The sequence below is a fragment of the Ovis aries genome, chromosome 20 (genome assembly GCF_016772045.2).
Source record: "Ovis aries strain OAR_USU_Benz2616 breed Rambouillet chromosome 20, ARS-UI_Ramb_v3.0, whole genome shotgun sequence".
Taxonomy (NCBI): domain Eukaryota; kingdom Metazoa; phylum Chordata; class Mammalia; order Artiodactyla; family Bovidae; genus Ovis; species Ovis aries.
Window position 1 is genome coordinate 18,964,626 of NC_056073.1, and position 17,210 is coordinate 18,981,835.

General features: G+C 45.5%; 1 long non-coding RNA gene across 1 annotated transcript in view; it reads left to right on the forward strand.

Annotated features, from left to right (window-relative positions):
* Positions 1-16,990, forward strand: part of LOC132658283 (uncharacterized) — a 67,237-nt gene extending 50,247 nt beyond the window's left edge. The window contains exon 3 of the long non-coding RNA XR_009597692.1: positions 16,777-16,990. This is a non-coding gene — a long non-coding RNA (uncharacterized LOC132658283). The remainder of the gene's footprint in view (positions 1-16,776) is intronic.
* The last annotated feature ends 220 nt before the right edge of the window (positions 16,991-17,210 follow it).

Below are 17,210 nucleotides of genomic sequence, written 5' to 3' on the forward strand. Positions count from 1 at the left end.
CCAGTGTTTTTGCCTGGAGAATCCCAGGGATGGGGGAGCCTGGTGGGCTGCTGCCTATGGGGTCGCACAGAGTCGGACACGACTGAACCGACTTAGCAGCAGCAGCTCTGAAACTAAGATGGTAAAGAACCTGCCTGCAATGTGGGAGACCTGGGTTCGATCCCTGGGTTGGGAAGATCCTCTGGAGGAGGGCATGGCAACCTACTCCAGTATTCTGGCCTGGGAAAATCCCCATGGACAGAGGAGCCTGGTGGGCTACAGTCCACGGGGTCGAAGAGAGTTGGACACGACTGAGTGACTAAGCACAGCCCAGCACCGAAACTAGAGAGTAGCCCCCGCTCGCTGCAGCTTGAGAAAGCCTGAATCCAGCCACAGACTCAGCACAACCAAAAAACACGGAAATAAAACTGAAAAATTTTAAAGAGGCTTTTATTCGTCTCAAGATGATGAGAGCTATCGGAAGATGCTCGACAGGAATAATTAACCTGCGTGGGAAGCTTCATGGTTCGCAAACCCTTTCTTCCCTGGATCTGACAGCTGTGTGAGGCAAGTGGGAGCAGACACATTTTAGAGAGAGAGAGAGGGAGCAGCGCCTGTGACCCGCACCATCGCAGCAAGAGATGCTGCACACAATGGCCTCAGGACCAAGCTGACCGTGAGTTAGCACAGCTGTCGAGGGTTTGGACAGCTCACTGAACAAGCTTGACTCGGTGGACATCCAAGAAGCCCTGCACCCCACAGTTGGGGCTTACATAGTCTTTCCTGTGTAAATGTTTATAGCAATTGGCTGTGTATCAGGCAATAAAGGTTACTACGTTTCAAAAACTCAGGAACACGCAGGCCATGTTTTCTGACTACAGTACTGTTAAATTAGAAACCAAGAACAGAATAATGACCCACATGTATTTGGAAATGTAAACATGGGAATCCAGATGAAACGACATAGATGCTGGCAGAGAGGTTCTAGACACGGTTAAGTTGCTGGCACTCTTTGCTAAGCTTGGGCTGACCTGGAGACCAGGTCTTCATTTTGGAAAGACTTATTTTACTGCTCTTGTTGTGATGAAGGTCCTGGGTTCTTACCTTTCATGGTGCTTTTCCTTCATCCAGTCTTCAAGTGACAGCTTCATGTCTTCAGACCAAAATGCATGCATGCATTCTAAGCCACTTCAGTCGTGTCCAACTCTCTGTGACCCTATGGGCTCTAACCCGCCAGGCTCCTCTGTCCATGGGATTCTCCAGGCAAGGATACTGGAGTGGGTTGCCATGCCTTCCTTCAGGGGATCTTCCCAGGGATTGAATCTGCGACTCCTGCGTCTCTTGCGAATGTGGGTTTTTAACACTAGCACCACCTGGGAAGCCCAAAGTATATACTGCTTTTACCAGCCTCTGGCCCATGACTTCTTTTCCCCATGTCCAACTCTCCTAGCTGACTGTCAGAGATAGAAGAGAACACATATTGGCTGAAGGCTGGCTGTCTATTGGGGCTGGGATTTGGGGCACATAGATGAATAAAACAAAGTTCTGATCCACAAAGAGTTCACAGTTGAAGAAATGTTATTATATCTATTGTATTCATATATATATATATGAAAGAGTGTAATCTATTTTCTACATTATATTCAATAGATTCATACATAATCATGGGAAACTCAGTCCAAGCAGGATACAATTTCAGGTACATCTCAATTCAGGAGGAAGGGAGGAGAAAAGACCAGTGGAACACCACAGAGGAAACAGATTCAAAAGAACCTGATTCCCTTGGTAAACAAATGCTCAGGGTGTGGGTGATGGAGACCCTCCATCTCCATACCGGGGCTAAAATCTGAGAGACTGAACTCTAAGAAGTTTGAATTAGATTCTGTAGGAGAAGGGGAGTTCACAGAGGTTTTGTAAGGCAGTAAAGTGACAAGATTGATTTTTTTAAAAAGTAATCACTGGCAGAAGAGGAGAAGATGAGTGGGATGGAGGAGAGAACAGAGCAAGGCAGCCAGTAAAGGGGGCCTCTGTGAAGGTCGGGGTGAGGTGATGAAAGCATGATGAATGGATTCTAAGATGCTGGAGACCGATACTCAGTGTGTTATCCTCCCAGGAATTTTATACTTTGACAGGGGACACTATCTTAACCCAAAGGAATGAAACCATAAAGATGGCAATACCTTGGATGGTGGCAAGCCAGTTAGAGAGAGGTTTTGGGGATGAGGGGCCTTAGGGGGTCCCTTAAGGGGGTCCTTAAGGGGTTGTATATAGAGGGGGTCACAGCATTGTCTTCCATGAGATTCTTATTTGTCAACTCGACTCTTTGTCCATGTTGCATTGTGTGATAAAAATAGTTGTAGCAGAAATTGTATGGAAACATAATTCAACCAGATTTGAAACGGAAAGCTCTTTCTCCACGTACATCATCCAACCTTAGCCAACTGATTTTGAGAGCATCCACTTCCTCCAGGTGGTCAGTGCAATGACTTGTTGACTGGAAACCTGGATTCAGCCCAGACCGGAGGCAGGAGGCTCTTCTGCCAAATCAGTCCTGTCATAGAAACTGATGTAAGGCTGCCATGCCTAGAGCATAGGACTAGAGCGGGAAGAGGCTTTGGGGAGGAGAGCCTTGTGCTTATGGAAGTCTCTATGTTGCTTTCAGGTCTGGGATCAGGACTCCTACTAACATGGTTTCTCCAGCCCTGAACAATCATGAACCATCCCTGCCACCACTTGAGTGGGTGGAGAAGGTGTTCGGTACCCACGGTGATGGAGATGCTAAGAAGGGTGGTCCTTTCTACATTTCAAGATGATGCTAGCCTATCTCTGCCCCCAGTGCTGGTTGGGTCTTCCTGTGGCCATGGGGACTGCTTTCCAAGAGCCATCCACACTCTCACCTGGCTTTTTTGTTGTCTACACACAGATATAAAGACAGCTGGCTCGGGTTGCAGGTAAGGGGAGGATGCATCCATGGCTCAAGGGCATGACCTACCTGGGTATCCACACTTGGCCTTGTAAACACGGCATCTTGTATACATTTACAGATTTTCCAGGCTCCTCCCTAGACTGGCCTGGGGCATCTCTCCATTCCTACGTGCTTCTCTCAAGGCACCTATGTGAATAAGACAGGTGTAACCGGCATCAACACAGCTCCCAAAAGGTGGAAGCCCAGATTTCCCTTGACCTTATTTTCATCAGAGGCCAGCTGACCATCATGGATGGACCAGTTGGATGCCCAACTGGGGTCTAGTCATTTCTAGGACCAGAGTGAACTGGTAGCCCAGTTGGAGATCTGCAAGCAGTTTGCTTCTTTCTGCAGCTTTCTTGGCTCTGGCCTTAACCTACCTTTGCAAAAATGGGTTTGTAGTCCATCAGGTTAAGCAGATGTGACAGAAGATGGATACTCTGGGCAGGGAAAGGGAGGGCTGGGGTCCAGCTGCTTTCTAATCTCTATAATTGTCATATCCCAACAGAGACTAGGACGCCCCTATGCAGTCCAGCCAGTGCATGTGGTGGTGATCGGCCTCTGGCTCTCCAGAAAGCTAAAACTTGATGTCAAGGGTACAGAAGCTACCCAGAATCCTCTGTGTGCTTGGCTCAAGTGGCAGGGGAGATGGAAGTTAGGTTTGGAAGATGAGTGAGGTGACTGGCAGCATGCACCCTGGAAGCAGAAGATGCCTTTTTTCTTTCCTTCTTCCCTTTCTTTTCCTTTTCTTTTCCTTCTTTCCTTCCTTTCCTTTCCTTTCTTTCCTTTTCTTTCCTTCTCTCAACACTTAGGTGTTGAGAGACTACTTGGCTAATAACTTGAGAACTTCCAGGAAGATTCTGGAGAGTGCTGGACTACAGTCTTTTGAACTCTGGTATTTGTCCTTTGTTATAAAAGGGCTCACAGAAAGTGCTCTGCTTCTAAAAGTGCTCCAGCTCCCCCAGTCCTATACACCATTCCAAGGAGGATGAGAAAGACAAGTCCTGAGACAGTCACTCCTCATTCCCTGATCTCATCAGGCTTGGAGGATAACATTCTCTCTTCTGCAGCCTTCCCCAAATCAGACTTAGAATCCTGTAGCCAGAGGGACCCTGAGGAGACCCTTGAGTCCAAGATTTTCAACCTTAAAGACGCTTGCCCCCTAATGAGAGCACGATAGTTTTATGCCGACCAAACCCTGGTCCCTGCTATGGACAGGTCTGGGTCTTTTTTCAATTTGCATCTTTACCGGCTAAAGTTTTGTTGAACTTTGTGTCTTGTGGTGTGTAGTATGACAACAATTAAAAAAAATCAATTTCTGAATGTAAAATTAAATTACGGCAATGGGTATGTTTGTATGAAGGTTCATAGGCATGGAGTGAGCGGTTGATCCTGAGGTTGGTGGAGAATGCAACTCAGAACACAGCCAGGCCGCTCAGGTCTCAGTGATTCACAAACATCTTGACACTTATCGTCTCATCAACCCAGTTGAGATGGATACCCACAGTCCCATTTTTCAGATTAGCAAACTGAGGCTTGGGAAGTTGAGAGGCTTTCCCCAGGTGCCATAAGTCAGAAGGGCAGAGGCAGGATCAGAACTCATGACTCTTTGGCTTCAAAACCCAAGATTCCAGGTGGCCTGGGGATCTGTCACACCCCCGGGTGGAACCCTGGGTTCTGTTTTACCACTACAAAGTTGGCACAATGTCCTCAGTCCCTTTCCAGATGTAGCAGTTGGTTCAGATTTTCTCAGCAGGCCATCTCCTCCAGGTGAGACAGGCGGAGTAACAGCATGCCAGGCAATGGGGCAGGGGACATGGTGGTGAACAAGACCCAAGTGGTCTCCTTTTCTCAAGATGCTCACTAGCTACCTGTGTGACATTAGCATCTTAGTGTGTCCGAACCATGGTTGTTCATCTATCTGTTTAATCATGTAACTTTCCCAAAGTCACACATGCATGAATGAAAAAGTGGGACTTGAATTCAGTGTGTGTGCACTCAAGGACTAGGTTAACCTGCTCCATCTGGTGTCATCTTTGTTACAAAGGACTAACCTGAAGATGAGAGGGGCTCATGCTTGCTTGAGGTCACAGATGAAGAAAATAGCACCAAGGCTTGAATCTGAGTGTCCCTAACACCTTGTCTCCACACTGGACTTGGATTCTGAAATTCTTGACTCCAGACTAGGCTGAAAATATGCATGCTTTGAAATGCATGCCTTTTCCTGTGAAGAATGCAACTTTGGTTTAACACAGAAGATACAATGATTTCTCTTCTGGGTCTGGGGGCTGTGTGTATCATCCTCCAGTATGCAAATCTGCGGGAGTGGGGGCTTCGTTCCTATGCGCAGGATGGGCTTTTTGGCACAGGTCAGGTGCTTGGTCCCCACAGGTCCACAGAAATAAGCCAGGCAACTTGTCGTATCCAATCAATACATAGTCCACTTAACCCAGGGTTTCCAAAAGAACATTGTAATAGCCTGGGACTCAGGAAAAGCTGTTCTGTTTCACAGAGCATTAGAAGAAAGAGAGATTCAGATGTAGAGAAAGGACTGGTGGGCACAGTGGAGGGAGGAGTTCAGTTCAGTTCAGTTCAGTCGCTCAGTTGTGTCCGACTCTTTGCGACCCCATGGACCGCAGCACGCCAGGCTTCCCTGTCCATCAACAACTCCTGAAGTTCACTCAAACTCATGTCCATTGAGTCGGTGATGCCATCCAGCCACCTCATCCTCTGTCGTCCCCTTCTCCTCCTGCCTTCAATCTTTCCCAGCACCAGAGTCTTTTCCAGTGAGTCAGCTCTTTGCATCAGGTGGCCAAAGTACTGGAGTTTCAGCTTCAACATCATTCCTTCAAATGAACACCCAGGACTGATCTTCTTTAAGATGGACTGGTTGGATCTCCTTGCAGTCCAAGGGACTCTCAAGAGTCTCGTCCAACATCACAGTTCAAAAGCATCAATTCTTCGGCACTCAGCTTTCTTTATAGTCCAACTCTCACATCCATACGTGACCACTGGGAAAACCATAGCCTTGACTAGATGGACCTTTGTTGGCAAAGTAATGTCTCTGGAGGAAGGAGAGGGTAGGACAAATTGAGAAAGTGGCACTGACAAATAGACACTATCATATGTAAAATAGATAACCAGTGGGAAGGTGATGTGTAACACAGGGAGCCCATAGATAACACAGACAGCTCCTGTATACACAGGGAGCCTGTGCGTAATACAGAGGGGTGGGATCGGGGGGAGGGAGCCTCAAGAGGGAGGGGATATGTACGTGTATAATGATGACTGATTCAAGCTGATGTAGAGCAGAGACCAACACAGCATTGTAAAACAATCATCCTCAAATTTAAAAATATATATAGTTTCTTTATAAGAGGTGTTGTGAACAGAAAACTTGGAAACAGAAGCTGTTAGGAAGTGGTGGAAAAATCAGGATACAAGTGACACAAAATGCAGAGAGGAAGGGGAAGCAGCCAAGAACTCAGCTTTCAAAAGATCTGCGTGTACGCTCATTTATTCATATTATGCATCACCTTCTCTGGAAAATATTTTAGAGGACTAAACTGCCCAGAGATGCAGCAGAGGTGTGTGCTGTGTGGTCGGAAGGTAACCGCAGACCCAGACTCTCTGCCTTTTATTAAGGCAGTGACCTCAGGCCGGCTACTTACCAGCCAGAGTCTCCATTTCCCAACTAGAACATATAGGTCATCAAAGCTTGAATACAGTGTCTACAAAGTGCCCAAGAGGGTGACTTCCTGACTCACAATAGACCTCAAGTGATTGGACTCTATTATTATTGTTATTTTACTGAAAAGGAGAGAGAAGCCTCCTTGTTGTCATCACCATCATCACCACCACCATCGTCACCTCCATCCTTACTATCATGACCATCCTTAGCATCATTGTCACTAAACCTGTTGTGTGCTCACTATGGGTTAGGCACTAAGGTCTTTATGCGCACTGACATTTAATTCTAACAACTCCACAAGCAGAGATGTGAAGAAAGAGATGCAGAGAGAGGTCAAGTGACCTGTGGTCCCAAGACCACACAGCTGGGATGTGTCATCAATTAAGTTAGGCGATGGCTCTTGCTAGTGTCAGGCTGTACATATAACCTGAGATGCCCTGGTGTAACCAGACCAGCAGCCTTCCTGCTGCCCAGTGACATGCAGAATGCATGTGAAAGAATTCTAACTTCAAAGCTATATCCAAACATTGCATGGATGGCTTGGATAAAATATAGCATCTGCAAGCACCCTGGCCTTCGGAATACAAGTAGCCCCTTCCTCTCCCTGGTTGCTAGACAATGGGGGCACAGAGGAACCCCTATGATTTCCAATTCACTCCTTGTAGCCCATCATTCAACGTCCTTAGGCAGGCCAGTCATCTTGTCCCAACAACCACAGATGAGAGGCAGCAAACTTAGCACCCTTTGGCACTTCTACTATTGGAAATAAACACACAGCGGAAATCTCTGGTTAAAATGCATGCAATGTTCCTTTAAAATACACAGGCGCTTTCTAAGACAGCCATTTCACTTGGCAGTTGGACGTTCAAGGCTCCAAATTAAACAAGAGTGTTAGTGAATTGAGCCAATTCATCTGCTTGGTCCCAGTGTAAATGTATACACCAGTGTGGCCGTGGGTGTCTGTGTACAGCCAGGGAGTGTTTACATAGTGAGAGTTGAGCCTGGATAGTTAGGATTTGATCCCTCCTTCCTGCTTCTCCTCTGGTGTTCAGCAAAGTCTGTCCTTCCCTGTTCAGAGGTGGAAATGCTCTGCATGGGGTGAAGTTAATAGCTTAGCGTTCTGGCGCCTAGCTGAGAAACCAATGTACCTCTTATGATGGCCTTTTCCTTTAAGGTTTTGGGCCATTGCAACAGGTGTGGACCCCAGAACCTCATGAACTGAAGGAAGAGACTTGAAATCTCCTTCAAACCAAGCGCAGGATTGGTCCTGTGCTTTAGAAAGACAATGGAGAGATTTGAAAGTGAAATTTCCAGTATTTGAGCAAAATATTGTCGATAATCTTTAAACTTTCCTCACCTTCTAACCTTATTCCTTCTCCACGTGACAGATGATGAAGCTGAGGCTCAGAAAGGTTAGATCACTTTTCTAGAGTTGCCCATGATGTAGTCGCAGATCTTGGATTCACACTTGGGGAGCCTGGCTCCAGTTGAAATCACTGTCTGCTGTTTTACCATCTGGAGATGGTACACTCAGGATTTCAGCTTCAGGGTGTCTTCCCTAAGGGCTGACTTTTTTTGGAGCAACTTTGAACTTGGTCAGATTAATTCATGTTTCTGGGTCTCAGTTTCCTCCTCTGCAAAATGGGGTGACATTACTCATGTGACTTGTCCTGCTGAATTGTAATAAGAAACAAAGGATATTGAAAAAGTGTGAGAGAGGGTTATGGAGATTATAAAGAGCAGTTAAGAATTATACCGGCTTCCCTGGTGGCTCAGATGGTAAAGAATCTACCTGCAATGCAGGAGACCTGAGCTCAATCTCTGAGTTGGGAAGATCCCCTGGAGGAGACAATGGCAACCCACTCCAGTATTCTTGCCTGGGTAATCCCATGTCCGGAGGAGCCTGGAGGGCTGCGGTCTATATGGTCACAAAGAGTCAGACACGACTAAGTGACTAAGCACAGCACATGGTTTGAGGGTTTTTTGACAATGGTGTGTTACCCTACTTAATCTGAATGCTAATGCTTCGATCCAAACCAATCCCAACTCAAATATGAGGTTATTGACACTCAAAGAAGAAAAGTGACTTTCTTAAGGTCTAGGACATAAGCCAAGATCTTCTGAACTCAAGCCAAAGACTTTTATATGATTCTTTTATGCTGAGAGTTCATAGGCTTAGGGGATGAACAATGTTCTTAGTTTATTTTATTAAGTCTCTCTGATCAGGGAACATAGTGACTTGAATGTGGAAAGGATTTAGTTAGGTTGCTCTTGACTGGATGAATCATGACTAGATGGAGAAGAGGATTTGATTCACCAGAAACCTAGGGAAATACGAGTTCTGATTGAGTTTCTGATGAATCTAGAATCAGTTTGGAACAGAGAGGTTGAAAGTTTCCAGCTCACTCTCTTTGTCTCAGGAAGAGCTGTGATACGCATCACTGAATCTTCATTGGTTGCCTGAGGATCTTACAATGTCTCCTAATCATGCAATTATGGAAATTTTATAAATACAATGCATCTTGGAAATCATCAGATCCAGCTTTCTGCTCAGTGGATAAATTCCCCACCACTATGAACCTCAGCTGGCAGCTGAAAACCTGGGCCAACCATTTCCCTCTCTCTCACTTTCCAGAGTTGAAGTCAGACCATTTGAATTCAAGTGTCAAACTACAAACCTGTTCTGGTTTAGTGGTAAAGAACCTGCCTGCCAATGCAGGAGACACAAGAGATGCAGGTTCAATCCCTAGGTCTGGAAGATCCCCTGGAGGAGCAAATGGCAACCCACTCCATCTTGCTTGGAAAATTCCATGGACAGGAGAGCCTGGCAGGCCACAGTCCATGGGGTCACAAAGAGTTGGACATGATTGAGCAACTGAGCATATCAGACTATAAGAAATGCAACATTGAACAAGTTCCCAAAGTACTCTATGCCAGTTTCCTGATTGGTAAAATCATACTTTAATAGTCTGCTTTTTTTCACTTAGCAACACACCTAGGAGAGTGTCCATTTCAATATATAGAGCTGTGTAACACACACATACACACGTCCGCTCAATCAGTCCCCTATCCTATACTTTACTTCCTTTTTTGTCATTGCAAACATTCTCATGGTAAACATCTTTAAACAGGGGGGAAAAAAAGCAGGGCCTGCTTCATAGGTTGTTGTGACAAACAAACAATTCCTATAAAACATTTAGAACAGTGCATGGCACATAACAAGTACTCCATAAATGCCAGGTATGATTATTTTAATTTTTGTTAACTCAATGATTGGAACAGGAAGAGGTCTAAGTTTGGAATAAAGGAAGAGGAAACAAAGCAAGCAAACATGCAGCCTGTTGAGGGAATGTATCACTTATGAATAAGTTTAAGAGTGAACAACCTTGCAAACCAAGTAGAAATTTCTTCCTGCTTTGCATTCAGTAAGTTTGGAGGCAAGCGATTCAGAGCATTCTTGGACTCTGTGGCCACAGGGATCCAGGCATCTTTAATCTGTATCTTCCGTCATGCGTGGCTTCTCTAGAATGTCATCATCCCAGTTTGCTGCTGGGGCTCTAGCTATGACAGCCACATTCCAGCCAGTGGAAAGGAAAAAGACTGGGGAGAGAGGTGGGGACAAAGGGCATAATTTGCTTTTAAAGCCACCCCCTGCAAGTTACACACACCGCTTTAACCTCCTTGGCCAGGACTGAATTATGAAATCACATAACAGCAAAGAAGGCTGGGAAATGTAGTCTTTAGTTGGGTGCCCCACAAAAAATTGTGCACCAAAGGACTACAGATGGACAGAATATGTATTAGGGGACAGTCAGTAATCATTGCTACAAGGAGTTTTTGGATTTTGGGGAAAGACTGTTTAGCCATCTTTGTCTTGGTAACAGGATGCCTTTGGGTTCAAGCTAAGAGTTTTGGATTCATACTTCAAGGATTTTCATTAAAAGTACCTCCATCTCCCCAAACCATTGCCTCTCTGAGTCACGGTCCAGCAAATCACTGCACAGGGTAGAGATGTCCCCCTGCCCACAGTGGGTGTCTATACTTTGGCCGTTGGCCCATGGGTTGACACTGAAGGAATCTGACTTGTGTCCATAAAATCCTGAGTATTATAAGTCACAGGAATCAGGTCCTGTGATTTCTATTGTCAAAGATGAACTCGATATAATACTAAAGCCCAGATCAGACCTGGAACTTTTGAGATGCTTTTCTTCTAGAGACAAACTCATCGCCTTATTTGATCTCCTTAAGGTTTTTCCTCTAACCATGTAATACAGACCTTCTGGTCACTTGAAACATCTAGCAAATCACATTCTTGCTGTCTGTGGCCTGTCTGTATTCATTAGAGTTCTTCTTCTTACTCCGGACCTGATCTTTCCTTCTCGTTCCAATAAGCGATCCCTATCTAAAGTGGTTCCACGTGCTGCAGGAATTTTGTCAGGATGTACACTAATTAATTTCTGGAAATCAGAGTAACCTTGGAAGCAGTGCTTCCTTCTACATGGAGGAAAATCTCTCTTTTTTGCTCTCTGTCTCCCCACCTCACTCCTTCCATTTGGAAATGCCACCGAATGCGAGGCAGGAGTGTTGGCTACCCTGTGACCCATTTCCTCAGCAGAGACCTCAGAAGGCACAGGATGTTGTTTGGAAAGAAAGATGGCCTCAGTCAGACCTAGGGTGGCCTTGCGAGGGTCTCCTGTACTCACAGCCTCCAGTGACGGGCCATTTGGTTTTTGGGGGAGCTAAGCACATTGGTATGAGAGTGACTCCTCTCATTAGAAAAGACCCTGATGCTGGGAAAGATTGAAGGCAAGAGGAGAAGGGGGTGACAGAGGATGAGATGGTTGGATGGCATCACTGACTCAATGGACATGGGTTTGAGTAAACAGGGAGATAGTGAGGGACAAGGAAGCCTGCAATATTGTAGTTCGTGGAGTTGCAAAGAGTTGGACACAACTTAATGACTGAACAACAACAGCTCCTCTCTGTGACCAAATTGTGGAGCAAGTGGAGTTGGCTTCGGTGCCCACCAGCTCCACTTCATAAACCTCCTTCTCCCTCCTGGGCTTCCTGTGTTTAGAGTTCTGCTGCTTCTTACGCAGCCTGTCTTTGTCCCTCTCAAGTGTCTAACAGGTCTCCCATTCTGCTAAACATTTCTTAACCGCTTCATTACTAACTTCTCCCCAAACCACTTAGCACTTTCAGGGGAATGGGCCAGTTACCGGTGGAGGAGTCCTATACTAAATACATCAACACACTGAACCGAACTTGGAGTGACAACGTGATTTTTGAGGTAGTCAGACAAATGTTAGGAATTTTAAAAAATCATTAACATTTGCATCAAGAGTTTGATGATTAACAACAGCGCAAGATTGTACAGATAATAGGTTGTGGAGGTGGGGTTCCAACCCAGATTCTCCCCTGATCACCATCCCAGGCCCCAAGTGGGATTTCAGAAAGGTCAGCAGAGTGACATTGGAGACGGGTGGGTCTTTCAGGGTAGGTCTTGCCCCTCCCTCAGTGACTGGCCCTCTCCCCCAGAATGGGCTTGGACTTAGGGACTGAGGCTCTAGGAGAGGCTAAAGAAATGGGAATTTGGGTTGCCAATTCATTTGAATCAGCTAGAAGGAAAGCTGACCAGGAATCACAGAACTCTAGAGGTGAACCAGGGGCAAGTTTTTGTAGGAGAAATTGGAATGAAGCTGGGGTGACCTTTCCACCTCTTTCTCCTCCTCGACTCAACCTGAAAGTACGTCAAATAATGTGGTTTAGGCTCCGTTTAACTTCTTTCAACCTGAAAGTCAAAATTTCTCTCCAAGGGAGGGAAACCTGCATGAACTGAAACTGAAAGGAGTGAACTCAGAGCCCTGTGAACTGAAACTGTCAAATTTCACACAGCTCCAGTTCATTTTTCTCCTTTCCCGCCCACCCCCACACCCCCGATCATATTCATTCAGGGAACAAGTCCGAGGTAGATGTTTTTCCAATTGCCAGGCTCGAAAAACCATAGACACAACAAGCTTATATTCTATAGCTATAAAAGCTAAACATGGTAGGGCATTACACTTGCTTTATCTACCACGGGGTTTGACATGCTGAACTTGTCAAAAAGATGATTCTTTTCAGGGTAGAAAGCCCGTCACATAGATAACTAAGCAAATTCCCAGTCTACCCGGGCTGTTGGAAGGAATAATGCTTTCAGAAATTGCAAGAAAGTGTGTGCTTTCCCTTCTATCCTCTTTGAATCAACAGTCTCTTTCCTCTCTTGAAAAGACTGAAACATTAGATTTATCCAAAGATGCTACTCAGAGGGCCTGACCCTCATGCAATGAAAGGCAGTTGCTGAGACCAGTCGGGCTCATCTAACACTGAAACAACCAGTGAGTGACCGTGGAATGTGATTCGGAGGTTTCCATCCAGGGCTTGCCTCCAAAATGTCTCTCCTGTAGCCCCAAATGCCCACCATTGGTGTCCCCAAGGGGGTCATCTACTCCAGGAAGCACACTGAACGTTGAAGGATCACTGCCAGCGTGAGCAATGCCCTGTCTCCCTTAGGCTACCTGGAAAGAGAAGAGTAATTTATTAGACTTTAAAAAAAAATAGTGCCAAGTAGAAATCCCTTCATCATTCAGGTGGGTTTCTGAACCCCTTTTTGTGTTTGACTTGAGTCTTCTGTCAACTCAGGAAGGGGCCTGAGGGGAGGAAGGGAACCAGATGGAATGGAAATGAATATTTGTGTCTTTTGCAAAAGTGCTTCATGCTTGCCGTCTCAATTCATTTTCCCAGGACATGTTTAGCAATGGCTGTTCTGAAACAGAGACCAAGTCTAGGAAGAGATTGAACTGGATTCACACTCCCATCTTTCTGACTCCTTCCATAATTTCCATGCCTTCTTTCTGAAGGAAGAGATTTTCAAGATCTCCTAGGACAATCTGCCCATTTTATTGAGGAGCAAGCTGAGGCCAGAAAGGCCTCACCTGAAATTACACAGCTAGTTGATGTCAAAGGAGGGGACGACCGTGTTTCTAGGTTCCTCAAGCACAATTCTCAACTATACCCACAACTGCAACAAGAGGAATCCAAAGGCCTCTGCAAAGGCCAGTGAAAAATATCAGAATATGACTATGGGGTAGAGAGGGGAATGATTTATATATTTTAAACATCATTGGGGGGAAATTACATATGAGCCTTCGTGCCAGAAGTTTTCATTGTTATAGGCAAAACATTTCATTCTGTTGCAAAAGATGAACCTAGCGTAGTGATCACTGAAATTGGCTGTAAACAGATTCTCTGCAGGTATGGATTAAAAATACCAGGGTCCAGGTGTTTCTAATGTGTACCCAGAGATGAAAACCACCACTAAAACTCAGTAAGTGCGGTCCAATGGCTAATGGACCAGTATTCTTGCCTGGGAAATCCCATGGACAGAGAGAGGAGCCCAGCGGGCTACAGTCCACGGGGTCGCAGACAGTCGGACACAACTTAATGATCAAACAACAACAGGGGTGAAGATCCCATGCTCCCAATGTAGGGGACCAGGATTCCATCCCTGGTTGGGGAACTAGACCCCACAGGTTGCAACTAAGACTTCACGTGCCACAACTAAAGATCTCATATGCTACAGCTAAGACCAAGTAAATAAATAAATAGATAAATAAATAAACCAAGTAAATAAATAAAAATATTTTAAAAACCTCAGTGAATCCTTGTACTAACTTCTTCACCTTTAAACTCAGCTTACATTAAATGAAAGTGTTTTGAAATTGTCATAATCCAGGCTATAAATTAAGGTCCTACCTTTGGTCGGTGCCATCTGCAGAACTGCAGCAGACTGGCTAGACTGCAGAGGGGTGGCTGTGTCTCCCCGGCTGTATCACACTCAAGCAGACATCATTCAGAACACACAACAGTGGGAGAAGGGCTTCTGCTAGACATACCCTCCTGACCCTTAGATTACATGATTTAACGTGTGTATGTATGTATTATGTCAGACATGCACATATATTTAAACATACAATATAGATTTCTGCCTATACCTAACTGAAATGATTATAGTTTTTTTTTTTTTTTCCCAAGAGTCCATGATTTTGAAGAAATGTGACATGATTTCTAGGGAGGTGAGGAAGGGAGGTTTTCTTGCCTCTTTCACTGTCCCGGTGAAAATCTCACTCGGAACAATACATCTTCTGTGAAACACTCGGCACAGAAAGCCGTGGAAATAAATCTTTCCTCTCACCACTCGAGCTGAAGTCAAACCTAGTAGAGTACAGAGGCTTTGGGAGGATTGACACTCCAGGGAAGAGGGAAAAAGGTCCTGAAAACTGTATGAGTAGGGTGAGGGGCCAATGTAGAATGCCCTTCTAGCAACTGCGCTGTGGGACTGAGAGCCTGCGAGTTAAGGCAGAAAAGAATATAAAGACTCCCCTTAATAAATCTCCAGCTCTCCTACCTTTCATGCCCCTTTAGTGGAGAATCCTAAAGGGGACCCTGGGCTCTATCTGTCTTAACCTCTATTTTACAAAAGGGAGAAACACACAGGCGAATTCCACCAACTCCTGGAGCAATTCCTGATCGAGTCTGGGGTGATGAGCCCAGCAGACTGGGGTCTGGGTCTTAAATGGGGGAGTTCTCTGAGGCACCCCCAGGCTTCCCTGGTGGCTTAGTGGTTAAGAATCCGCCTCCCAATACAGAAGACTCAGGTTCAGTTCCTCGGTGGGGAAGAGCCCCTGGAGGAGGAAATGGCAACCCACTCTAGTATTCTTGCCTGGGAAATCCCATGGACAGAGGAGCCTGGCTGGCTGCAGTCCATGGGGGTCTCAAAAAAATCAGACACAACTTAACGACTAAACAACAAAAAACATAACGGAGACACTCCCACATTCTCCACATGCTCACATTCATTCAGAGAAAGTCCCTTGTTCTCAAAGGTTAGGACTAGGAATTCTGTGGAATTGATAGATGTCGTTTGTAAATTAAGGAGTTGATAGATGTCCTTTATGAATTTAGATAAGATTGTAAATCACATGTTTTTATTGAATGAATTTTATTCTATTTTTTAAGGTTTTTTTTTTTTTTTTTAATGTGGGCCATTTTTAAAGTCTTCATTGAATTTGTTACAATATTGCTTCTGCTTTATGTTTGGGGTTTTTGGCCTCAAGGTATGTGGGATCTTATCTTCCTGACCAGGGTTTAAACCCACACCTTCTGCATGGGAAGGCAAAAGCTTAACCACTGGACCACCAGGGAAGCCCCTACTGAATGAACTTTAAAGTCATCTTCTCCATGGGGCCTGCCCTTAACATTCAGTCCCCTTTTCCAGGCTTTCTGTTCTCTTTTCCATAACACGTGCTGCCTACTTTGTAGACATAAAATTGTTTACTTATGATGTTGGCTCTGTTGACCCCCCAGAAGCAAGGTCCTCACAGTGGCCAAAATCTCTGATTCACGGATGTCCCCAAGCCTCTAGCACCAATGGTCTGCCAGCATTTTTGACTCAAGAATGAATCAGAACCCTCATATGTGACGGGCACTATGCTAAGTGCTTTCACAGTGATTCCATCAAATCCTGAAAATACCTTTCAAGGCGGGTTCTATTAATAACCCCACTTCATACAGGAAGAAATCGAGGCTTAACCAATTGAACTGATTGCCAGCAGTTCGCCGAGCAGCCTGATGGGTTAGTCCCCCCAAAGGTCACTGGCAGAGACTCACCAGGCAGGCGGCTGCCCCCTGGCTGCCCATCCCTGCCCCTCTGTGGTGAAGGCCTGGGCTTCCAGAAATTTCTCTGAAGGAGAAGCCCTGTTCTCTGTGGTTCTTGAGGCACTGCTGGCCTTGCTGTGGGTTCCTGCCACCTGACGTTCCAAACAGAGGCATTTGCTAATTTCCTGGGGAAAGCTCCAGGCAGGCTTGTCCTCGGGTAAAAGCTGTTCCCAGTAGGTGAAAAAAAAAAAAAAAAAAAAGGAAGTTTCCAGACCACCACACACTTGGAGGTTTCACTTTCAGGGCTGTGCAGAGCTGACCAATAAAATTCTGAGTTGGCGCTCTTTCCCCTGCAGCCCCTCCCGCTGCCTCTCTGCTTTTCCAGATTCCTGTGAATATTTCGGTTAACTTTGGCCCCTCCTGTGTGACTGTTGTTCCACCACAGGTTAATGCGGGGCTTCTGGAGCCAAGAGGACGAATCTGAGTCACAGGATGGAGCTTCAAGCCCGAATGAGGTGCTGAAGCTTTTGGCTGGTCCCATCTCAGATATACACCCGCACATCTGGACGGGAGATCATGTGACAGCTTGAAAAGCCAGCAACATATCCTGGATACTGTAAAAACTAGGTTCTGTTAAATTAAAATGGCTTTAAATACTGGCTCAGTTGGTTTGGGGAGGGAAGGGGTTTTTATTTCCCTTTCTCTCTTTTTTCATTGTTCTGGAATGCGTTGTAAGATTTGTGATTGCTGAAGATTTCATTTAATATTGTGAACCCATCAGATTGTGAACTCATTGTAAGGTTTTCGGGTAAGTTCAGCCAACCCTTCTCCACTTTTGTAACTTTGGGCATGGCTTGTCAATTTGGGGATTGGTACTTG